Source organism: Strix aluco, chromosome 1 (genome assembly GCF_031877795.1).
Source record: "Strix aluco isolate bStrAlu1 chromosome 1, bStrAlu1.hap1, whole genome shotgun sequence".
NCBI lineage: Eukaryota > Metazoa > Chordata > Aves > Strigiformes > Strigidae > Strix > Strix aluco.
Genome location: NC_133931.1, coordinates 48,895,740 through 48,920,301, shown reverse-complemented (window position 1 = coordinate 48,920,301; position 24,562 = coordinate 48,895,740).

The following is a 24,562-nucleotide window of genomic DNA, read 5'->3' as shown; positions in this document are numbered from 1 at the left end:
TATCATAAACTATTAACAGAAATCAGATTTCAAATTCCTAAGCTTTACATTTACAGACATTTTATTTTAATAAACTTAATTTAAAAATATGAACATGCCATAAGTCATGTGCTAAATGAAAACCATTAGAAATGTGTCTAATAAATAATAAGTATAATTTATAAGCTCATTACTGCAGTAACTATCCATCAATAATTTAAAATTTGTATTTAGTTTTTTTCTTGTGTTCACACTTTATTTTACTTTATAGAGAAGGATATATATACTTAGGAATGATATAGCATTAACTAAAGCAGCATAAATAAGCAGAATGAACAGCAAAGACTTGTAATATTGATGACAGTAGCATTTACAAAGGCGATATAATTGATGAAAGTCTGTTTCCAAGGGGCAAAGTATTTAAGAAAGTCAGAGAAAAAGAACTGAGACATTTGTATTCTAATTCAGGGATCTTTAGCATCAAAATGATACTAAAACTTACAGTATCACAGGTAAAATCATATATTATAAGGAGGAAAGAGAAAATATCCTCAAGAAGCAGCCATAACTTGAAGTATCTACTGTTTAGCCAAGAAAATTGTTAGGAAAGTTTTGTAAATTATATATTCAATAGAAATGAGAAATTAAAAATAATAAAATTAGATTAAAGTTTTTGGAGAGTGAAAACAGACATGTATAAGGAATGCAAAAATATGTTTTTTCAGTGCTAAAGATCATCTGATACCCCCTTAATTCTGATAAAGAGAAATCAAATGTGATGGCTGACAGATTTCTTAGCCCAATACTCATTGAACTACCTGAACTGCTGTTATTTTTCACTTGGTTTTGTAAACAGCAAAGGTCATTCTGAGGCTTTCATCACATGAGATTAAAGAGAGCATGAATTGATTTAGTTTAAAAGAATCAGAAGAATCATTAATGGTGTAACTAATCTTTTCTTATTCAAATAAGAAACATTGAAAAGTACTGTAATGCTAATAAAATCAACTAGGCAAAGGTGACCTAATTTTGAGAAGTCTTGGAGTCTCTTTCTTCATTCAATACATATACCATGTGGATAAACTTAAATCTAAAAGAACTGGGGAGGATGATGTCCAGGTCTGACTTAAGGTTATCTGGAATAAGAGGTCAAATGAGGCCTGCTGGTGAACAACATATAATTCTTATCAGTGAATTACATTTTTAGGGAATATGAAATTTTCTTAGAAAATTCTTTGTTTATTTATTAATTTCTTTTACGTATTGCAATTGGCTTCTTATTTTTAGAAGTACCTACAGTGGGTTTGTATTCCCTGTGTCATTGCAGACTTCTATTAAATATCAGTCATAGAAGAAAGGGGCTACCTTTTGATGGTAGAAAAGCATATATAAAGATACTGTATATTTGTCTTCTATTTAGATTATCTCTCCAAAAGGTGGATGTGAAGCTAAATTTGAACTTCTGTGTCCACCATTAAAACACAGGGGAAAACAACACAAGAGCAAGAAAGCTTTTTTCCAGTCAGGCAATCTGTCATCATTGTAAGCACTGCTGTCTGCTCTGCAGTTTTTCACTGCCAGTCCTGTGCTCAGTTGCCATCTGCCAGTCCTAATTGCTATCCAGTTTATACTACTACTCACTCACTTTTCTTTCAGGTAACTATCAGTCAAACTTGATGATGTTTGTGAAATTATCAGTTTTGAAAACACCTCATAAAGAAAAATTGAAATCATATCAATTTAGGGTTCTGGAATGACAGGGTTTTTTGGTAATTCGTAGAATGTGAAAAACAGGTTATGAGGTTACTATACTTTCAAGGCACATTAATACAATGTTTATGATGTGAAGAGCTGACTCTTGCTATGCATGTGTGTGTTAGATTTGCTTCCCCAAATAGACAACTAGATGCTCCCAATATACAAGAAAACCCTCAAAGGCCAGCAGTACACACTTGGCTACTTGCCTTATCCAGCAAGAACTGGATATTTTTCTAAGGAGTTGATTTGTGGGTTTAAGAGCGCCTGTGTTGTTGCAATTCCAGATCAAGAGAACATCCCTTTAGGAACTATTGCCAATTGGCAAAAGGATGAGGAAGTCCATAGATTTCTTTCATTTATCCCAAACACCAGACAGACCCTTGGCAGCTCACCTGCTAGGTACTCTGAATTTCAGAATCTGTGCCTAGATTGCACAACAGGATTTTCTATTTCAATTGTGTTTATGAATTTGACAATTTGAGGTCAACTAAAGTAATTTTATGGTCACTTGTCTCTACTTTTCATACCCTGCAGTTGCAAATGAGAAAGGATGCTTTTTTTCAGGTTGTAATATTTCAATTAGGTTTTGAATAATTTATAGGAAAAAGCACAGATTTTCTATTTCTCCTGTGTAAGAGGCATACCAAGACAGTTGTGCATGCTTGATCAGGAGTGTTCTGCACGTAATAAGCCTGATTTCAGTTAGACAACCCAAAAGCTCTAAACTAGCAATTGAACTTTCTGCATAACTAGCTCTTTAATTTTTATGCATGGGTGGTATAATACTGTGAGCTTATATGCAATTATTTTGCTTTAAACCAGAATCAAATTAAACTTACACTTCCCAGTACAAATTGCCTTTTCTAATCTGCCCTACAATCTATCCAACCAGAAGTTAAAGAGCTAGTTGCAGAGCTTGGCACCCCAGCTTCTAGTGAGGAAGCTCTTTATGATCTCTATTATGCTTAAGCCAATAGTCCCCGGTACTCATGACCCTTTCTTGCTCTCAATTGCTGGGGGAATTAAATATTTTCTTCTCTTCTACACACAAGTTATTTAGGGCTGTGTATGTTAAATAAAACTGCTACTGGGTAGTTAGACACTAAGAATTAAATGAAATCTTTACTTGTGTAGTAAAGCCAATTTTTCTCCTAACTTGGTAATTGTTTTGGCAGACAAAAAAAAAAAAAAAAAAAAAAAAAAAAGGAATTGCAGGGCAGAGTCTGGAAATGCATTGGCATTCACTTTTCCTGTGTCTGATCACTGAGATGGAGTCAGATATATTTGGTAATCTGTGGTACCTGGAGGTGAACACTGATCTGAAAACTCAGACAGAAATCAAAAGCTGACTCCATTTCACTCTTTACCAGCTTAGGTCAATAAATATTTACATCTAACTGCACTGCAACACCCGATCTTTCCAGAGATAGCTAGCCTAAAATCTCCAGCCCTACCTTCCTAGCACTTAATTAAGAAAAGTAAATTGGTCATCAGTTCACTTAAATATTACTGTGGACCTTCCTTCAGGAGCTCTTAATCTCTGCATATATTGTGAGTAGACCAATTAATTACAAAATGTGTAAAATAAAACATTTGTGTAAGCCTTTGAAAGACCAAGGATTTTACAATCTAATGTAAGATAGGATTTCACAATCTAACACAAAATCTTTACATTTTTAACAAAAATAAAAACTTTAGTAGCACCTTTAAAATGTCATTCTTCAGATGGTAGGGAAAATGAGCCCAACAACTTCTGCAGGGCAAAAGACTATGCTAACAAATTATGTCTTTTTTGACTTGAAGTTATCAAAAGATAAAGAATTTCCTATTTCCCTTGGCAGATGCAATAATTACCAGCCTGCTCTATCAAAAATATGTATGTTGTCACAAAATTTGAATCTGTCTGAACTTAATTTCTACCAGCTAACATCTCTTGAATTCCTTTAATCATTGTTGATGAAGTATCTGTGAAGATACTCATTTAAAATATTTGAGACTTCTCTTTACTTTCTCTTTGATAATCTAAACATATCAAGCTTTCTATAGCTTTTAGTATAAACATTTTCTTTAAGCCAGTATATTATCTATCAATGTCTTTTCTTCACTAACTTTAATCTTTCATCATACTTCTTAAAGTATGGATGCTAGACCATTACTTCACTACTTTCACTAGCAGTTTCAACCGTTCAGTATATTTTATTGGATCTTTTTTTCTATTCCTATTCATTGTCCTTTGTCTCCAAGTCTGCAGGATCCCATTTTCTTTTTTTCAGGGAATTGTCCAGAGTTATCACTTCTCAACTTATAATGACCATTCTGAAGGATATCTCATATTCTTCTCCATCAATCAACTGGTTTGTCCTTTTTCAAGATGTTACTATGAGGGTTGAAGTAAAAAAGTATAAAGTAGCTAATAATGAATTAATTACTTCTTATTGGATCTGAAAATTAGCAGCTCAAAATAGGATAGAAAACTTCAGAAATGTCTATAGTCTCTGATTGTCTGAGAGATGCACTCAGTTTGCTTATAGCGATCTGTAAAATGTTGTGTAGACAGACCCTTTGAAATACTTGTAAGGCTAGAATTTAACAGATAAACAAAGAAGAATTATTTCAGTTTTCTAAGCTATTGTGCTTTAAAAACTGTACCTATAAATATCCTCAAAGAGAACTTATTGCCTATCTTTTTCATCATGTAATTAATTTTTTTCATACATGATACTACAAAGGGAACAGTAACTGACAAAGCTATTAAACTGAGACCTTGCTAGCTGGTAAAAACTTTCTATTACCTGGAACAATAGGGTACTGGAGCATTTAAATACATTAAATACATTCTGGATTGGTTCCTTCATGCTCCTACTAATCTGCTTAGAATGACCAGTCTTTTAAAATTGTGGGTACTATGGTAACTGGATATTTCAAGGTGTCATGGAGACAGAGTACTCTTCTCCTGAGGTGTTAGTCTCTTTGAGTCTGCTGTGAAAAAGCACAGAAGAGGCTCTTAGTTATCTTCTAAATGCAACTGTTTATAAATGGTGACTCATACAAGGGTTGCATGATGCTGGTGTTTTTACCACACCTTTTTTAAAACTACAGAATCAAACCTGAAGTGAAATAAATTCAGTTCTCACACAATTAGACCTCCTATATGGAAAGTGCAGAATTTTCTTGGCTGAATATAAAAAAAAAAACCCAAAACTGTCATTTTCTTTAGTGAAAAAGAGAAAACCAAGATGCTCTGAGATGAATTTTTATCCTTGTTATAAAATTTAACAGACTTAGTACATGATCGTTCCTACTTAATCCAGATGTGTAGTTTGGGTACATGCTCACCTCTATCCTTGTGACCAACCAAGAAAAGATTTTTAAACTCAAAACGGGTTATTCTGTAATAAATCTAACTTAGACAAATTACTGTGCCAATAAACATTTTACTCCTAAGAGAATCAGATTTTGTTGGTGCAATGTTATTTCTTTAAACAAATAAACAATGAAGAATCCCAGATCCCTTCCTTTGTTTCTGATGTCTCATCTTAGGTCGTTTGTACTGAAATTTTGTCTTCTTATACCTTTTTTTTACATCAACTATGAGAATCACAACACTGGTACCCCGAAGCTTTAAACATCACAGATGTAAGACGGACATTTTTTAAACAAAATACCCCCCAAAAAACTGACACTGAGACTTTTGGCACAACTATTTCAGTGCTGTTTTGAGGAATGTTTTCTATTACTTTTATTATTATATAGGTTGTCCCTAACTTGAGAGTCAGTGTCACACAGTTTGATTGCACAAATAACATTTACTTGTTCCTTGTTAATTTTTTTTGCCTGAACCTCAATCCTACCAATTTCTCTACTTCCTTTATCTCCAAGCAGCCATTAGTCTTTTCCTTTTTTCTTCCTTCCATGCATCTTTGAATTAATATTTTCTCTAAGTGGTACCTTAATTTCCAAGCACATTGCTAAAGAAAGTTTCATTTAATTTTCTTAATTATATTAATTAGGTCTCGTTCAATGTTTTTAATTTATTTTTGTGATATGTTTATTTTCAGAAAGAAGGCATTTCATGTTTTTCTGACTGCTGTCTTTCTCTTCTCTAAGGTTGGAAGTCTCACAAATTTATCTAGTTGGTACCCAAGCTACTGTCTTCTAGCTTCTCAGTACCTATTCCATAGATATTCTTAGCATGTCTAATCTTTTTGAAATATTTACTCTAAATGAACTAAGTCAAAGTCTGAACATAAGTACAAAGCCCTTCTTCATCCTCCTCAACCTTTCCCCTTCCATCACTACTGCTTGGATTTTCCTGTAATATATCTTTTTTGTCTTTGAAATTGTGATTGCAAATTCATATAAAATCTATTTTGTTAAATTGTGCAATTTCTTAAGTAAAGAAGTAATAAAAACTATACCATCTTCATAACTCCAGTTACTTATGTACCTGGAACCATGTTGAGTATGTAATTGTATACACACTGCCACTGCAGCTGATTGTATGTAGTTTGATCCTGGTACTTTTATCATTGGATTCTGACTGCAATAAAGCTCATGCTTTGTCTAAATATGATGGAAATCCATCTCAAACATTATCAGGCATAACCCGTCCAGTCCCATCAAATCTCAACTGGCTTGGCGAAGTTAAAAATTAATATTGAATTATTGCCCAAATTATTGGGTGAAGTTCCTTATCATCCTAATGTTTTTCACTTGTTCTGTTTCCCATTTTTCATATTCAGTTGATATTCCCCACTGTTTTTGTTTTAATTCTTTCAACATGATTCTAAATGTGTATAATCCAGGGGAAAAACAAAAATTGCTCACCCTTTGTATTATTTTTTAATTCTTATTAGTAAGATGGTTCATTCTTGTCCTCGTATTGCCCTGTATCCATACAGATCAAATGAATCCCTGTATTCTCATGCAGAGTCAGGAGGTCCATTATCTAGTGAATTATCTCAATATGTAGCATTTTTGTTCTTGGTTGTTCTTTTTAATCATGAACACTGTTTCAGATTTTAAAAATAGTGGCTCACTTTCTATGATCAGTCAACATTATGGAGGAAAAAATCAATGGTAAATATAATCTAATGTAAAAATTTTATCTTAACTTCTTACTATTTTATCTGAATAGAAATAACATCACTTTAACTCTCCTTCCTAGGCAATAAGATTTTTAAACACAGTTCTGGTAAATCTTAGTGCTGTCCTCTGCCTTTCCTTCCTTTCTTTCCCTCCTTTTTCCTCACTACCTTTCCCTCCTCCCCTGCTCCCATCCCCCATCCCCATCATTGCTGGTACACAGGAAAGATATTTTTACAGCATATGGTGTATATATTGAAGGTACTTCACCTTCTGATGCAGCTACAAGGATTATTGTTATTAAAGAGATGTAGCAATGTTACCTTTCCTGCAGAAGGAAGAGGACAAAAGAAACAGTGTCTGTGTGAGCTTTTGACATTTTTTTTAAGCATAGAATTAACACTCCTTTAAAAATGTCTACTTTATGCATTATTTTTTGGCTTCCTGAACAACTAAAATTCAAATATTGCTTTTATAAGGCTTTGGGGATCAAGCCCTTTTTACCACAGAGATTTTTTGGTGCTTTCTTTGATGGAGATGAGAAAAATCAAAACATAAATAAATAGTTTCACCAAAGCAACACAATAAAATGAAAAAGCAAAGACTCAAAAGGTTTTTGAAAATTTTCTTGCTCAGTACATGAAACTACTAATTTGAAAAGGCATTGTCAGATATATGTATGTTAGGTTTCTAGAAAGGAACATTAAACTCAAGAATAATTAACTCTTCTTTCGGGTGGATCATCAGATAAATGAATCTGCAAGTTAAAAAATGGCAACAATAGGACATAAAAAGAAAAAATCTCATGAAAAAGAAATTCTACCTTCTTCCTGGAGTTTCTTGTCTTTTATAAGGACAGAAAATGACATCAAGCACAGCAGGAGACTATTCAGAAATCAATTTTAGCTATATTATCTGAGAGCTGATGACCTTGATACAGATATAAAATGTGCAGAAACTCAAAAGCTGGAAAAAACCCACATTAACTCCAAGTCTCAAGTGTTCCTTTTTGTATTTTATTAATGTCAATGTGTAATTAACATGGCAATGATATTTGTAACATAAAAGATACAGTATTTCAATAATTTATTGTTCTTATTAGTAATACGTTATGGTCTTCATTTAGCTTAATTAACAGGGAACAACTCCTTTAATAATTTTATGACAGCCAGATCTTTGATAGTTCTCACCGAGAGGAGCCTGTGCTTTTTCTATAACCTACACAAACTAATCATGAACATGAACTAATTAAGTTGCCTATAAAATCATGGTTATTTTCATTTCTGAGAGAGAGCTACACAGAGTGTGGATCTTTTTCAGTGTCTCTATTATTGCCAAGTATTGAGTGTTATGACATATAACTGCAAAAAAAAAGAGGAAACTGTCTTATTTTCTAGATTTGGACATGTTTTGTCATTCCTCTTAAGATGGAAGGTCTCAGTGGTTTGATTCAGATATTGTCACAACCCTGCAAAACAAATCTAAGAATATGTATCTTTGTACTAAATAATAATTTTATCAGTTATATAAAAGACTTTAAAAGATTTGGGTTTATTTGTTACTTTGTTAACCCACTGACAAACAATAGTGATCAACTGATATTGATTCTGAAAAACTGGGACAGAATTCAGATGTCCTGATGCCTTAAGCACAAGACCATTGAATGCTCTGAAATTGCTATTCTAAGACGAAAATACCAATCGACATTTTATATGTGGGAGAACAGAAAAATAGGATCCATTGCTTAGACTAAAATTTGTCTGTTCTTGTAGTAAGCAGAGAGAAGTGGGTGACCTCAGTTAGGGATCTCTTGAAGGTAAAGAAATGAGACAGATATTATTAGATGTCTTTCTCCCCTTAGAGTTTACTCTACCTGGATCTCTCCTGAAATAAAATTCACAGGGAGGAGTGTTGTCTCTTTTTAAAACAGATAATGCTGGAGCCAAAAATACTCTTATCTTATGCATAGACCAGGAGGATATAGAAGTTGTTGAGCAAAGGAAATCTTACTCCTCATTCTGAGGCAGACAGAGAACAAAGGAGGTCGAACAGAGGAGGGGAAAGAAAGCAGCCTCTGCTAATCTTGTTAATCCAGACCAGTTTGTAGCCAGAGGAGAAAGAGTGATGATGATAACAGAAAGAGAACCCCCTTTTCTGCATAACTTAGTAGACATATCAGTTAAAGATACAGAGCCTCAAAATGGTTCTACAACTCAAGTCTCCTATGCCACAGATAAGCTTTCTCACTACCAATTTATGCAAAAGGCTGTTGATACCACCATATTCGGTCCTTAACTGTCTACATTAGTCATGCAACAGCACCCAGGGCAATACATAAACATCTGCTTCCAAGATAGAGCCTCCTGTGGAGCATTTCAGCCCAACCAGAAACTTAATCTTGGAAACCAAGTAAAACACAGATTTAGGAAGTGAATGATTGTTGTTTCAGATTCAGGCAAGATCCCAAATACCTAATCATCTTTTGAACTATATCCTGCCTATGATTACTAAACACACACAAAAGGATAATTTCATTCTGCTGAGATGCATGGATCAGAATTAATATGGAGACAATAAGATAAAGCATTTTTTATTAAAGAACATGTGTGGTCAATAGCCTCAAAAAAACAGCCACCCCCCTAACCATTTCTCACATCTAATAGCTTTGTATTCCAGTAACTTTATACCTTATTTCAAAAATAAACCTTAACTTCAGTGCTCAGTGACCAAGACTAGTGCAGATATCTTCTTGTTTTCACTTTTTTTACTGCCTCTACAATAAGGTTACACTGGTTTTCAGATTTTCAGATTGTCTATCAGGAGCTTGAATGTTATGTAGGACTAATATACTTTTCTTGTGAGAATGGTCACCCCTAGTGGAAACAAGAGAATAAGTGCAGAATTCCACTGGATTAAGAGTCAGAGGTTGTCATGGGGATGGCCAGGGCTGTCTGAAAGTGGTTCATTTCACTCAGCAACAATGTTACCTTGCTGCAAGGATCTGGTGCTGGTATCATAAATATTTCTCTTTGTTTTCCCACCATTACTGTTTGTTTAAAATTTTACTGGTGGGTGCCTATTGAGCATCAAGGACAGCTTCATGAAAATGTTGTTCTCCACATCACTGCAATTTTTACAGTAGAAACTCTCAGAAATGTGCAGATTCAGGATTTTGACAAAAGTATTTGTTATGACTAAAGATGCACTTCATGCTCTGTAAGCAATACAATATCACACAGAGTAAAAGATAACAGAACCCCATCGAGTAAGGGTGAATTCTTTGCTCACTTTAAAGCTTAAAAAATTAACTTCTAGTGGATAAATCATGGGACAGGAAATGTTGCAGGGAGGGACAGGAGAAGGAGAGGAAGCTGGCATTGTTCACCTTTGCATGTTCCAGTTCTGAAAGATGAATTCCTCAGTTTTACAGGTTCAACTTCCTATTTTGCTGACTCTCTCTGTGTTGCTGAGCAGTACTTGAATACAGCATTGACATTGCTTGCACTCTGTTTACACTGCTAGGACTGTATATTTACATTCAGCCATTGCCATACAAGCTCTGATAAAGATTAAGAATAGTAATGAATAGCATTATTTTGTGATGACTTGGACGATCAATGTCTGTATTGGAATGACCTGGAGTGAATAGATCCACCTCCACATATAATTGTTCATATTGGTCAAGAAGAAAACAAGAAGAAAACTTTTTGGCTTTTGGCTGTGCTAAGAGAAGGATGTTTGTTTCCAATAAATTTGTTTGTTTGTGGCACCAAAATTTCAGTTGAGGGGGGAAAAAAAAAAAAAAAGTTTTTTCTTTTTTAATTCTGATGATCCCTAGCAACATTTTTCTCAGAGATTAAAAAGTGAGAAGAGATTTGGGGTAATTCTTCCAGGCTGTGCAAGTTTTCTCTATATTTGGTTGCTGCAGTGAAACTTGTTTTCTTGCTTCATCTCCCTCAAAGCACTGATTTTGAGACGACAGTTCTACATAATAGGGAATACAAAAAGAAACAGTGTGTTGAAAAATGCTCTATCTTATAGAGGCTGCAGGATTTTAGGATCACTTTTTAAAAGTCTGGAAAGTAGAGAGCCAAGGAAAAGAATTTAAAGCAGAGGAGCTACAGGGCATACCAGGAGGCATCAGAGAAAATAACTGAAAAAAACAAAGGAGTGGGATGGAGAATGACGTAGAAATCAGTGGAACGATAAGAGTGATGAGAAAGTGAAAGTGGGTAACCAGAGAGGATGAAGAGCATCAGGGGAGGGAAAATAAATAAGAGATAAAGGAGGGGAAGAACCAGAAGACGAAGAAAAGGAAACTTGAGGGAACAAAAGAAGAGAGAAAAGGGATTAAGAAAAAAATCAATTGCACAGGGCTTGAAGGCAGAAGATATTGAGATACTATGGTTATATAAAACCTGTAGAAATGATTGTATAGGCTATATAATATAGAAAATAAGAGAAGTGAGACAGGCTCAAGGGGAAAGGATGAGAGATCAGAATGGAATGGAGAAAGAAGCAATTAGGACAAGAGAAATTACACTGCGTTGTAAAGGCCAAAAGGATGGGCTAAGGTACAGTGGCAGAGTCAGCCAAGCCTGAGGTATCTTATTCCTTGTTAATGATGCCTGACTAAATCACTGTGAATAACTGATTTTGTGTTTGAGTTATGAAACTGACAAATAGAGGGGAAAGAAACAGTTTAGTTCAAACTGAACTTAATTAAAAAGTAAATTTCTCAACAGAAGAAACATCTTGAATCTGTATGCAATGCAAAATGTTTTTTTTTTTTCCCAAATATTTTTGGGACTGCTTCTTATGATTACACATGTCATTCCTTAGAGTAAGGCACCTGAGATTTTATACCATCTCAGATACACCCTACAACATCCTAATCACAATTGTTTTCTCTCTCTGACTCAGCGAGTCCTTACACAAATTAGATATTGATAGCATCCCCACCTCAGTGTATCCTGGAAGGATAAATCCAGGAAAAAATGGAATCAGACCTTTTAATTGTCTAACAGTGGGGTTAAGAGGGCTATCCCTCTTAGCAAAAAGGGTTTATTCTTCTGCTGTGAGATACAGAGAGGTTTCCAAGTTCCCAGAACTAGACACATGCCCACCACCACATCTCTGCTCAGTGTCAAGATAAGATCTGTCAATGGTCCTCCGAACAGATCATATGGGTAGAAAGGTGGAACTACCAAAAAATTGCTTCAATTCAGCAAACCCAGAGGCTTGTCAAAGATGTCTCATGTAATAAAATGATGTATAGATACAGCTTTGGAGAATCTGACAGAGATGTCTTGGCAAGAATATTTTAATATACATGAAGGTGGGAACAGTTTCCAATCCAGTACTTAGAACATTGTTGTAAAATACGGGTCTTGAACTGGTTTAGACACTAGTTTTTCAGTCCAGGGATCCTACACCCAAAATAAATTTTTTAACTTGTGTGATATTATAGCACATATCAATTCTATGAGTTCTTTTACTTCTCAAATTTTTCTCAAAGTTATGTAGCAAAATCAACTTGTATTTGCAAACCATTTACACGGAGGCCTACATGGATGAACAAGGAGCTCCCGGACAAGCTGAAACACAAAAAGCAAACCTACAGAGGGTGGAAACAAGGACAGGTAGCCTGGGACGAATAGAAAGAAGTTGTCCAAGCAGTCAGAGATCAGGTTAGGAAGGCCAAAGCCCTGACAGAATTAAATCCCGCCAGGGACATCAAGGACAACAAGAAAAGCTTCTATAGGTATATTGGTGACACAAGGAAGACTAGGAGAAATGTGGGCCCTCTCCGAAAGGAAATGGGAGATCTGGTTATCTGAGATATGCAGAAGGCTGAGGTACTCAATGACTTTTTTGCCTCAGTCTTCACTGGCAAGGGCTCCAGCCACACTGTCTAAGATGCAGAAGGCAGAGACAGGGACTGTGAGAATGAATATTTGCCCGCTGCAGGAGATCAGGTCTGAGACCATCTGAGGAACGCTGAAGGTGCACAAGTCAATGGGACCCGATGAGATGCATCCACAGGTCCTGAGGGAACTAACGGATGAATTGGTCAAACCATTATCTACCATATTTAAGAAGTGGTGGCAGTCTGAAGTTCCTGCTGACTGGAAAAGGGAAAACATAACCCCCATTTTTTAAAACGAAAAAAAAGAAGACTCAGAGAACTACAGACCAGTCAGTCTCATCTGTGTGTTCAGCAAGATCATGGAGTGGATCCTCCTCAAAACTATGCTAGGAACATGCACATGGAAAATAAGGACGTGATTGGTGACAGTCACCATGGCTTTCCTAAGGGCCCATCATGCTTGACAAATTTTGTGGCCTTCTATGATGGATTATAACACTGGTGGATAAGGGAAGAGCAATTGATGCCATCTACCTGGACTTGTGAAAAGCATTTGACACTGTCCTGCATGATATCCTTGTCTCTAAATTGGAGAAACATGAATTTAATGGATGGACCCCTTGGTGGATAAGGAATTGGGTGGGTGGTCACACTCAGAGTTGCAGTCAATGGCTCGATGTCCAAGTGAAGAGAAGTGATGAGAGGCATTCCTCAGGGTATTGGGACTGGCGCTGTTTAACATCTTTTTGGCAACATGGACACTGGGATTGAGTGCACCCTCAGCAAGTTTGCTGATAACACTGAGCTGTGTGATGTGGTTGACACGCTCAAGGGAAGGGATACCATTCAGAGGGACCCTGACAGGCTTGAGGGGTGGGTCCATGCAAACTTCATGAAGTTCAACAAGGCCAAGTGCAAGGTCCTGCATATGGGTCTACGCAGTGCCAAGCACAAATACGGGCTGAGTGATGTGTGGATTGAAAGCAGCACTGTGGAGATGGACTTGGGGGTATTGGTGGATGGAAAACTGAGTATGAGCCAGCAATGTATCTTCGCAGACCAGAAAGCCAAATGTACCCTGGGCTGCATCAAGAGAAGCGTGAGCAGCAGGTCGAGGGAGGTGGTTGTCCCACTCTATTCCACTATCATGAGACATGACCTGGAGTACTGTGTCCAGCTCTGGGGCCCCCAATATAAGAAAAACATGGACCCGCTCGAGTAGGTCCAGAGGAGGGCCATCTGAGGGACATTTTATCAGGGAGTGTATTGATAGGATGAGGGGTAACAGTTTTAAACTGAAAGGGTGTAGATTTAGCTTAGATATAAGGAAGAAATTCTTTACTGTGAGGGTGGTGAGACACTGGAACAGGTTTCCCAGAGAAGTTGAGGATGCCCCCTCCATTGAAGTGTTCAAGGCCAGGTTGGATGGGACTTTGAGCAACCTGATCTAGTGGAAGATATTCCTGCCCATGGCAATGGGGTTGGAACTATATGATCTGTGAAGGTCCCTTCCAGCCCAAACCATTCTATGATTCTATGATCTCCAGGCAAACTCTGTAAAGCAATTGGGAAACAAGCAAGCCTTTACCAAATACAAGAATCATAGCACAAACAACATAGGCAAATATTGGCATTTACAGAAACGGCATCAGAGTACCTGAATAATAGAAGAGTAAATTAATCTGTAGAAATTGTAGAAATTGTACTGTCATGGATTTATTTATTCTAGAAGCAATCTTAGCTGAAAGATAGTGAAAGTCAGGTATTATTTTTTTATCTGTTGACTTGTGCCCATAAGAATATAATGTCAGCTGTCAAAATGTCAAGTTACTTGACTTCATGACAAATTAAGAATAAGAGAACAGAAACCAAAAAAGAACATTGATTTACATGTATTTGTCCTGTTCTGTAGTCAAACAGAAGAAAATGCAAATAACCTGCAACCTGGATGTTGCTGGAGCCATGAATTATGTAAGACGAAAAAGAGAAGCATATTGGTAATTATGTTTTTACTTGTGCTGTTCAAGCTTTCACTAGAAACCCCCAATGGAAATATTGTCCCACAGTCTACCATTACCTGTTCTGTATTCCACACATCAAGACTCATAGTCCCATTCCATTGCTGTGGATAATTCAGACTTTTATTGTTCATTCTTCTTTATACTACAGGAGTGTCTAGGCCAACTGATGCAGGGATTATTTTGTGATGTCCTTTGTGTTGGCCTCTAACAGTCTCCTATATGTGTGTTCCTAGATATGAGCTAGGTAGATTGACTTTTCTGTTTGAGCTCTGTAAAACAAGTATAACTGCTTCACGTTTGCTTTGTAAACAAATAAGATACTGCATTTTATTTTCTGACTCAGCCTTTTCTTCTGGATAAAATGTTGGAATCACAGGGAATTTTCTGGGCAATGGTCGAGATATGGTTGACTGCAGTAGGATTCTTGTGTGCAGCATAATGTAACACACAGGTCTGACTGAAACATTTCCAAAATGAAGAGTCTGAAAAATGGCCATAGACAGTGCTGTCAAAGTTCATAAAGAAGCACTTGAAAACTATGGCCTGTACATCTTGATAGCAAGTTTCAACAATCAATTGCTTTCATTAGGCACAGGACTGAGATAAAAAATTTTGCAGCTGAAAGTCTTACAAATAATGAATATCCAAAGAAATATGCTTAGTGAAATACAATGCAGATATAAAAGAAATAGGATGCAACAAGTAAAAGAGAAAAGAGGGGAGGTGATGTCTTGGAGAAAATGCACTGAATGTAAGAGATGAAAATGTACTGTTAAGATTTAAGGCTAGAGTCCAATCTCAGTTAAACTTATGAAAATACTGACTAACATCATTTTTGATTACATAAAAAACTCAGAATAGACTTTATCAGTTGGAGAATATAAAGAAGGGGGTTAGCAGTAGAAGCAGATATTCCACTCAAGACAAATTAGAAACAATTCTGTTCCAATAACCTGTACTCATTTCTAGAAGGGGACTCCAACTGCAATAACAATTTTTCTTCAGATGACCAAGAGGAATAGAAAATATACAGGTTAGTAGAAGGAATCCCAGTGGATATGCTAGAAGGAAACACAAATATAACTTCTACGACTATCATAATAAAGAAGCAGTAAGGTGAAAAATACTGGTAATGCAAAACAGTTGTCTAAAAAACCCATAAAAAATATATAAATGTTAACTATACTAAGATGTTAATATGATCTAAAACCAAGAAGTCAATTAAAAACGTACAAAATGTAAAGGTTTGTAAAGATTTGCATGGGTGTAAACTGGCATGACAATAAATATAGTAAGTATCTGTAGAGAATATGAAAGGAAAATTGCAAAAACCAAGTAGATATTGCTGTGAAACAGCTGATGTCTTTGGGAATGCATCAGTGACTGGAAAGGAGGAAAAAATAAACTGTTGAATTTTCTGACAGAGGAAATGAAAAAACTATTGTAACTAAGGTGGTGCCTAAGTATTGCAGGTATATAAATAAAATAAAAAATGAGAGGAACTAACATATAAGGAGAAATTTTAGAATAAAGTTTCTGCTAGGAAATGAATGTGTCAACTATGCTGAAAAAGGGCACAAACAACACTATGGTTGAATGCTTCCTATGATCACAAAAGCACTAAGAGAGAATGAAATAGTATGTAACTGGCAACTGTTGTGAAAGAGTAGAGAAAGAATGCATCATAAATATAATTTTGTCCCATTCTCTGACTAGAGTCCTGTTGGTATCAACACAAGGTTTCACACACTCTCATATGTTAAATCAAGTCTAAAAGAAGTAGCTACCTGAAAAGCAAAAGAATAAAGGTAAAATTGGGGATCAATTGCTAGGAAAACGGATGATTTGAGTTTCTAATGTAATAGTAGTCCTGCATGTAAAAAATAGACTCTGAAAAGTGAGCATTTTCAAGGAGAGTATTTGATGGTGTAAAATCACTGTATTACTGTAAGAATTGGGGAAAAACACACAGAACCTTGTTCTGCAGTCCTTATCTACCATGAATAGATTTAGCTTACAGTAAAACCCTGAATGTACACTGAATATCCACATGAACAATTCCTGAATGGTTTTTACAGCTTCAACCCCTTAAGAGGGGAAGGGGAGCATAAAGTACAACATTAAATGTCAAGTTTAGCTGGCATTTCAATTTTTTTTTTTTTTTAAGTTACGTAGTTTTCAATGAATTTAATTCTCAGGAAAAGAGGCAGTCTGACAGCTTTGAAGACTGAAATATGTGTTTTACCACAAAACCAGTATACCATCTGCAATTAGAACTGAGCACATCATTCACAAACAGTTTGGAAATTGTCGAGTTAGGAAAGATCATTGAGTGGTTGTAATCATCTAAGTTTGCTGCAGAGGGCATAGACATCCGAGACAACATAGCAAATAATTCCATCAATTGGGTATCTTCCATACTTGTATATTAATCCTATTCAAAATTGTCTAGGCATGTGCTTATATTATGAAGTTTTAGTTATCAAATTAACTAAAATGTGTAGCCTGTACCTTTTCTGAGCCTTACTCCAGCACTTCATGCTCACTATGGTAATATGTAAAACAGGGGCTTGGAATTACTGTAATTTGGCAAATTCTTGACAAACAGTTTTCTGAGAAAGGATCATGTATCACAGTGTCTCCTTCAGAGGTTAAAGTTGGCTTTTCTGATCTTCAACATATATAACACAGTCTTTTTCATTTCCAATGTATTCTTCTGTGTTTATGAGAGTGTGATGAAAGATATGATACTTTTGCATTCTAGTGGATAAGAAATGTTTTTTTTTTTCCAGTAAGTTATAGCTACAGATTCAATTTTATATGTCATTCATCTATTTTAAAAAACCTGTATCTGGACCCATATCTCAGAAACTGAGTTTGCATGTTTTAATGCTAACACTTTCAAACTCATTTAAAGTGGACTTCCATTCTTGGACGTGCCAACTGTACCTAAAATCTGCTTTGAAGTTAACCACCCAGAAAATTAGGCACAACATTGAAAAACTGTAGACTTTACCAATATTTAGGCATATAGTAGGGTGGTGTCTTTTGTTGGTTTTGCAGGATTTTTTCTAGAAATTTAAATGTTTCATTTTTGTGTCTGGTCCACCCATATTTAGCTCCACAGCCCTAATACCACAGGAAGCAGAGAGAATTTGTGTATTCCATTGGGCATATTCTTGTCCTACAGGAGGCATTCAACAAAATGCTGGAGCAGCTACTGTCACACCCTGCAATGCAGCAGCACAACACTGAAGGTATCTCTGTACATCAAAATCTGGCAGAATCTGGTCTTGTGTGTCTTCTGTGTGTCATTGATTCCAGATAATTCCCATCGTGTGTGTGTCTTTTAACAACCAGAGAGGCTTTTTTCCATTTCTTTCTAGTTTGGCTTGGTTACTGCAAAGAGAGATAAGAAACTGAGGTTGCTCATGGCATTGAACTGAATGTAGTTGGTAAAGTTCCAAGCTGTTGACAAGAAATTCTGCAGACCAATGCTGTTGTCTTATTTTCTCGTTTTGATTTTTCTATTATCTCTGGGATATTCTGTCGGTCACATTTGAGTCTGACTTTCAAATATTGCTGTCCCTTTCTATTCTCTTTAAGAACTATGTGTCTCTAGATGAATCAACACATTATTGTGACATTTTTTAAACTAAAGAAAGGGCCATTTATAATAAAAGAGCAGGTGGAATAGATGATTTCATGAGTTGCTACTTCCTTTCATACGTATGTACCACTGATTTAAGTTGAACACATCAACTAAGTTCCTTCCACCACCCCCCCCCCCCCCTTCTTATTTTTAAGTTCCTTCTTTTTTTATAAAGTATCACAAAATACCTGTAGGGCATGAATTTGAAACTCAAGATCTGAAGCTGCAAACAACTGCAGGCACAACTAGTGCAAGTCAGGAGTTCAGAGGAATGCCACAGTGGCATCAGTTGCACCCACAATGTGCCCACGAACCCAAGAGAGAAGAAAGGGTTATTTGAGGCTCTAGCAAAGTGTGGACAAACGAGAGCCTTATGTGTCTATCTCTGCCTTTTCCTGTACCATTGCTTAACTTACATTATCAGTCAGCCTGGGATAAATGCTGTTCATGTTTGTACAGATATAAAATCCCTTTTCATTTTCAGGGAGTAGCATTTTCACTTGTTTCAGATTTTAAAAAAAAGAAAAAAAAAAGCAAAAAAATTCCCAGCTATTGTCTCCAAATGATTTCAGGGAGCTAAATGTATCAAAATTAAATGGAAAATATTCTTCTGCTGCAGAACTGGGGGGGGACTCTTACAAGTCAGATATTTACTCTTTCTGTTTTGTTCTTGCAGCTAAGGTCAAACACTTCAGAGGAAGGAGTTCAAATAGCTGAGACTGACTGAGTAACAAACTGTGCATAATTAGAATGCTCTGTTTTGAACAGCTCCTATATATTTGACACGAGTGAATATTTATGCTGTAAAACCATATTTTGTGTTGTGCAGCTCTACTGCTTGTCATATAGGTTTTCAGCATTTCACTTTACAACATATATTTGCATTCAGAATTCATTATGCACACATCACAAACACTACACAATGGCTGAGTTTAAACAACTCTGTTTCTGTACTTTTGGATCAGATACAGCTGGCAGACTAAAGCACAATGAAAGCAGCAAACCTCAATGATAGCTGAGCAGCATATTCTGAAACAAACCTACAGACACTTCCAATTACAAGGTTTTCAAACAGTTCTCTACATTATATAGCTGGTTTAGGGAGCCCATATTTTTGCAAGTTTCAATGAACAGAGACTTTTAAAATAATGTCAATCAGAAAGTAATAACAGGAAATTTTCCTTTCCTCTTGTTTAGTGGCACTCTTTTTTAAAACATCAAAAATTAAAAGAAATAAACTGAACTCCCAACCATTTTACTTTTAGTGTATGAAAATCTGCTTGCCTTGAAAAGGATTTTTGTCACAAAACCAATATTTTTTAAAAAGTGGAAAAAAATCTGATCTGGGTTTTCAAAAACAATTAATGAGTAAGTTTGATTTGAATTTCTGTATGAGAGAAGCTGATACAGAGCAGTTCAAAGCTTTTTCAGAGCTCCAAAGGAAAAACCAAAATCATTTCATATTTTGGGGAGGGAGATAAGAATAAAATTGTGATTTCTTACTCTAACGGATGGCACCATTCTTCTCTGTCTGGTTCTTCCACTAAGAAATTATAATATGCACATTTCTGTTGAATGAGTTGAAATCGAAGGTCAGTACTTAAATTCACCTTGAAGTAATTCATCCTGTTGTGTCAAGCGATTTAATTTTCCACATTTTCCTCCTTCCTGCTCTTCTAATCAGCAGTGTTCCAAGCCACAAAGCAGAGCCACTCAAAAGAGCAGGGCTAAAAGACAGCAAATGGCATCAAAGAAAAATAAAACCAAAATTAAATGAAAGGGAAATCATTAGAATTACAAAAATAATCCTACATGTTTTTCTAAAGTGTATTTTTCTTATGTAGCACATCCCCTTGATACCTTGATCTTAAATATTTGAGGAGTTGTTTAAGGAATGCAGGTTATCCATCCATATGAAAGGGTTACTCAAGGGTTACCATGAAAATAAATATGTGCTTAACTGCTTGTCTACATAAAGGCCTGTACAGTGGTCAGACAAGAAAAGCCAAACCAATTAGCTGGTCATGTTTAAGAAGAGCCTTCTCTTTCCTAACGGACACTTTGGCTGCAGCACACAGGATAAATGTTTAAAATTAAGTGGTTTTGGATAATTAGTTTTTCTGTATGGACATCTTGTGTTTTGATTTGTAAAACTTAATCTAAAAAGAAATGGGACATTTGCTCGATCTTTTTTTCTTCTTCATGAGCTGACTTTATGAAGTTGGTATTGGAGCTATGAACCAAGTTACTGAGCTGTGCAAACCTAAAAGTCTCAGTTTATAATCTTCCCGAGAAACCCATGAGGATAAATAAATAAATAAAAATATGAAGCTGATGAGTTACTTTAACACAGCAGACAGACTATTATGCTACCATATCTAAGTGTCCTGTATGTGGAACAGTTCACTACAGGGGGAAAACCCAACAGCATAAGACGACAGCAGCAACAACTGGAAACTGAAGAATAGAATGTTCTTTCAGCTCAACTTTTCTGGGAAACACTGAGATCTTTGAAAATGACATAGTTTGTTCAGACTTTAAAATAATCACACTCTTATGTGAAGTCCAAATTGAGAAGATTTTTGTTTCTTTTTGGTTAGCAAAGTCTCTTTTGAAGACTAGATCCTCAGAGGAAAAGATTTTGTTCACTATGGTAGCAGACATCAAACACACATGTAGGGATCAGAAGTGTCATTTTATGGTCACTTTGCTGGGAAAATAAAAAAAAAACACATGTAAATAATCATCCCAGAGCACACTAGTTTTCCCACTGTCTCTAGTGCTCCAAAAGAATCCCACCTAAGTCAATGAAACCTACTACTGGAAACAGGCAATTAAATACCTTTTTTCCTGTGGAATTTAGAGCACAGAACAAATGGACAGCATAAAGAATCTGGCAGCTGCCTTCTGCCTGTCTTCATCTCTGAGAGTAAGTTCAGGAAAGCTTTTAATGCAGAAAAATGTCAGAGGAATGTTCTTAATATACTAATGCAAAGTATGTATTTAATGAAATTACCACCTTTAAAAAGATGCTTAAGAGACATTATTATTGAACTGTTTTAGTGTTACAGAAAGAGAAAAAAAAAAAAAAAAACAAATACATTTCAGCCATTTTGAAATATGAAAACCAAAACATTTCTGGCTACTAAATAAGGAGAATGATATAATTTAATTGTGAATGGCAGTTAAAAGCATCTCTATCTGAGATTTCATATTGTAAATTACATTCCCCTACCTGGCTTGGCAAACATCAGATAAATAATGCATTTTTACTTTATTTGCATATTGACTTGCTATGAAACTAGTGACTGCGATTCACAAATAAGTCCTATGTCTGCTTGTGGAGGGGGCTTATGCATAACATGTTGTGTGCAGCATTTTAATTGTAGCGGTCATTAGCATTCAAGATTGTGAAATAACCCCAGCGTCTTTCTTTACGTAGCAATAGATTTATATCTCAGAACACGTACATAAGCTATTTTCAAGGTCTGTATGAAGTAGGGTTGCTGGAGGGATTTTACTAATAGCTGGAAAATGACGAGTTTATTCCAGTGATTTCAGATGTAAAAAAGTGATGAGCAATGGAATTGGAAATATATTCAAATTTCATTATAAAACCCTATATAAATGATATCACTTATTTCATTTATTCAAGTGCAGCTAAAAAGTGCAAAGAAAAAGAGTCAGTGTAACCATATATATAAAAATATGAGATTTATAAGTTGTTCTTGAAAATTTTGGGCTTTTTTTCACAATTGACAGAAAAGTAATGCATGACAATCCGTTTTCTTCACACAAGCAGCACATAACCCAGCTATTTTTTTTTTATTACACCATTTACAGGAGAATATTGAAAATATGGTATTGGAAGAGCTTTCTCAGAGATACATAGGGACTAAAACACACGTGGAACCTATGATAAAATCCTTTGTATATTCTGGCTTTATTTTTATACTTTTTCATTAGTACTGTTTCCGACTCTATTCTGGCAAAAGAATATTACCAAAAGTCCTATTAATGAACTTCTGCTTACTGGACTTCTTGCAGAATAAAATTTCATATTTATGTCCATGGAAGTGATGGGAAAGCATACCCCAGGATTCTCTGGATCCCTTGAATTTGAGATTTACTTTTCAGACAAATTATTTTTTATGAGAAAGTGGAATAGGATTTTTTATTCTGAATCCTGAGAAACTCTGCTAAGATGATAGATAGACAGTTAGACATGAAGGGTTTGACATCTGGGTATTTGAAAGAGCTTTGTGTACTGGTGAGGCTGTGACTTTCTGTATAAGATACAAAATGGCTCTCTTCCACATATGGATTATAGAAATGGCTATGTTTGAAAAAAACAAAAATTTTTTAAAGAGTTGTTAAGGCAAACGCTTTGCTGTTTTGGTTTTACTGATTTAATTATTCAATAATATTTTTTTCTATGGTGAAGGTAGCAACAGTTACTCATGTTTCTCTGAACTTGCCTGGAGATTAGAAAAAGTCGGCTATAGTAGACTACATATTTTGTAGAAACCACTGTAGTAAGGGACATCCTACTTGGATGAAGATCTGTGCCTTGGAGTACCAGAGGCAAAGAATTGGATTGCTGGAGCTCCCTCTGTCCTCATTCACAGACTAGAGAGAGTGAGCAGTAACAAGTCTCATGTCCAGACTCAGACAAAAATGCTGTATGTTGAGTTCCTGGAGCAGGATAACAACTTCTAGAGCTCCCAAAGCTTTCCTTGGGTCAGTAATAGGATTTGTTTCATAGATGACAGAAAGCTTATATTATTAATGGTTGGACTAGATGATCCTTCAAGGTCTTTTCCAAACTAGATGATTCTGTGATTCTGTTCTCATGAGAAGGACAGTGTGTTAGTATTGTCCTTTAGATTTCAAAAGCCTTCCTTCTAAAAGAGACAGTGTGTTTTTTATGATTTAGAAAGAGGTGCAGCAATTTGCAATATTTCTTGAATGCCACCAGAAGTCCACAGCAGTGATATTTCTGTTATGACATTGCACGTTGCTACAAAGTTTAAAAGTTTAATTGGATGGGCCCTAAATGTGGTTTAGTTTACTGTTTAAGCATTAGAATCTCTAAACCAACATTGTGCTTTTTTATATTAAATGTTGACAACACAGAATAAGCTATTATTAACTGTGGTTAAGAATTTTTATTTTTTAATAATCTTGTATCTCTTTTCAACACATTCTAGAAAGAGTGATATGATTCTTTTCCTTAGACAACATGAAGAGGTTTTGGGTAGAACTATGCTGAAATGTTCATTCTGATAGGCACACAGACTTAACTTCTTTGACGACTAGTTAGTGTGGGAGATATTTGTATCTGGTATTTTCAATATAATTTTGCAGCCAATCTACCTTGGCTAAATGAGTTCATGAAAATCCCAGGCCAAACAGAAATATTTACTGAGCAGATTTCAGAATTTCTTAATGGATTAAATATCTGTCCCATAGCTTTAGCAGGCTCCTCTCTGTTTCTGTCTCTCTCTCACACACATATGCATACTCTGAAATCAACCCTTAAACATATCAGATTAATTTTTGTGTATATGAATGGATAATCTGAATAAGTCAGTGAGCCTGTTATGTTGGTTTTGTTTTTATAAAATGATGTACTTTATAAAAAGTAATTTTGAATCAAGTAAGTAGGGTTCAGGCAGTCTAGGCATGAAAGAATCTGGTCCATCCCATAAGAATGACTGCAAATTTTGTCCCATATTGTAGAAGATAGAATATAGGTTACTGAATTGCTTATGTCATATTCAAAAAGGATAATCCTAATCAAAAGATTGGAATTTTCCTCTCAGATCTGCAAGGCAGATCTCCACTCCAATATTATTCTTTCCCCATATGCATAGAACTTCAAAGAATTATGTATGTAAAAAGAGAAGAATATCTTAATCAAGATCAGCCATGCACATCTTGTGAGCATAGTTTGCATCCAAATGAGGACTGACTGAGAAGTGAAATGTTCATTATTATGACCAGAATTGCATGCAAAATTGAGAAAGCAATTTATGCTGTCAAGTTCAAAAAGGAAATGGACAAAGCATTTTGGAATACATGAAAGGGAGCCCTCTTCTGTTGGTGTAAAAGAGAACTAGACAACCCAGTAGACAACTCAAATACCCGTGAGCTAAATCGTGCCTGTAAGCACAGCCCTGAGCAAGGAATAGTGTA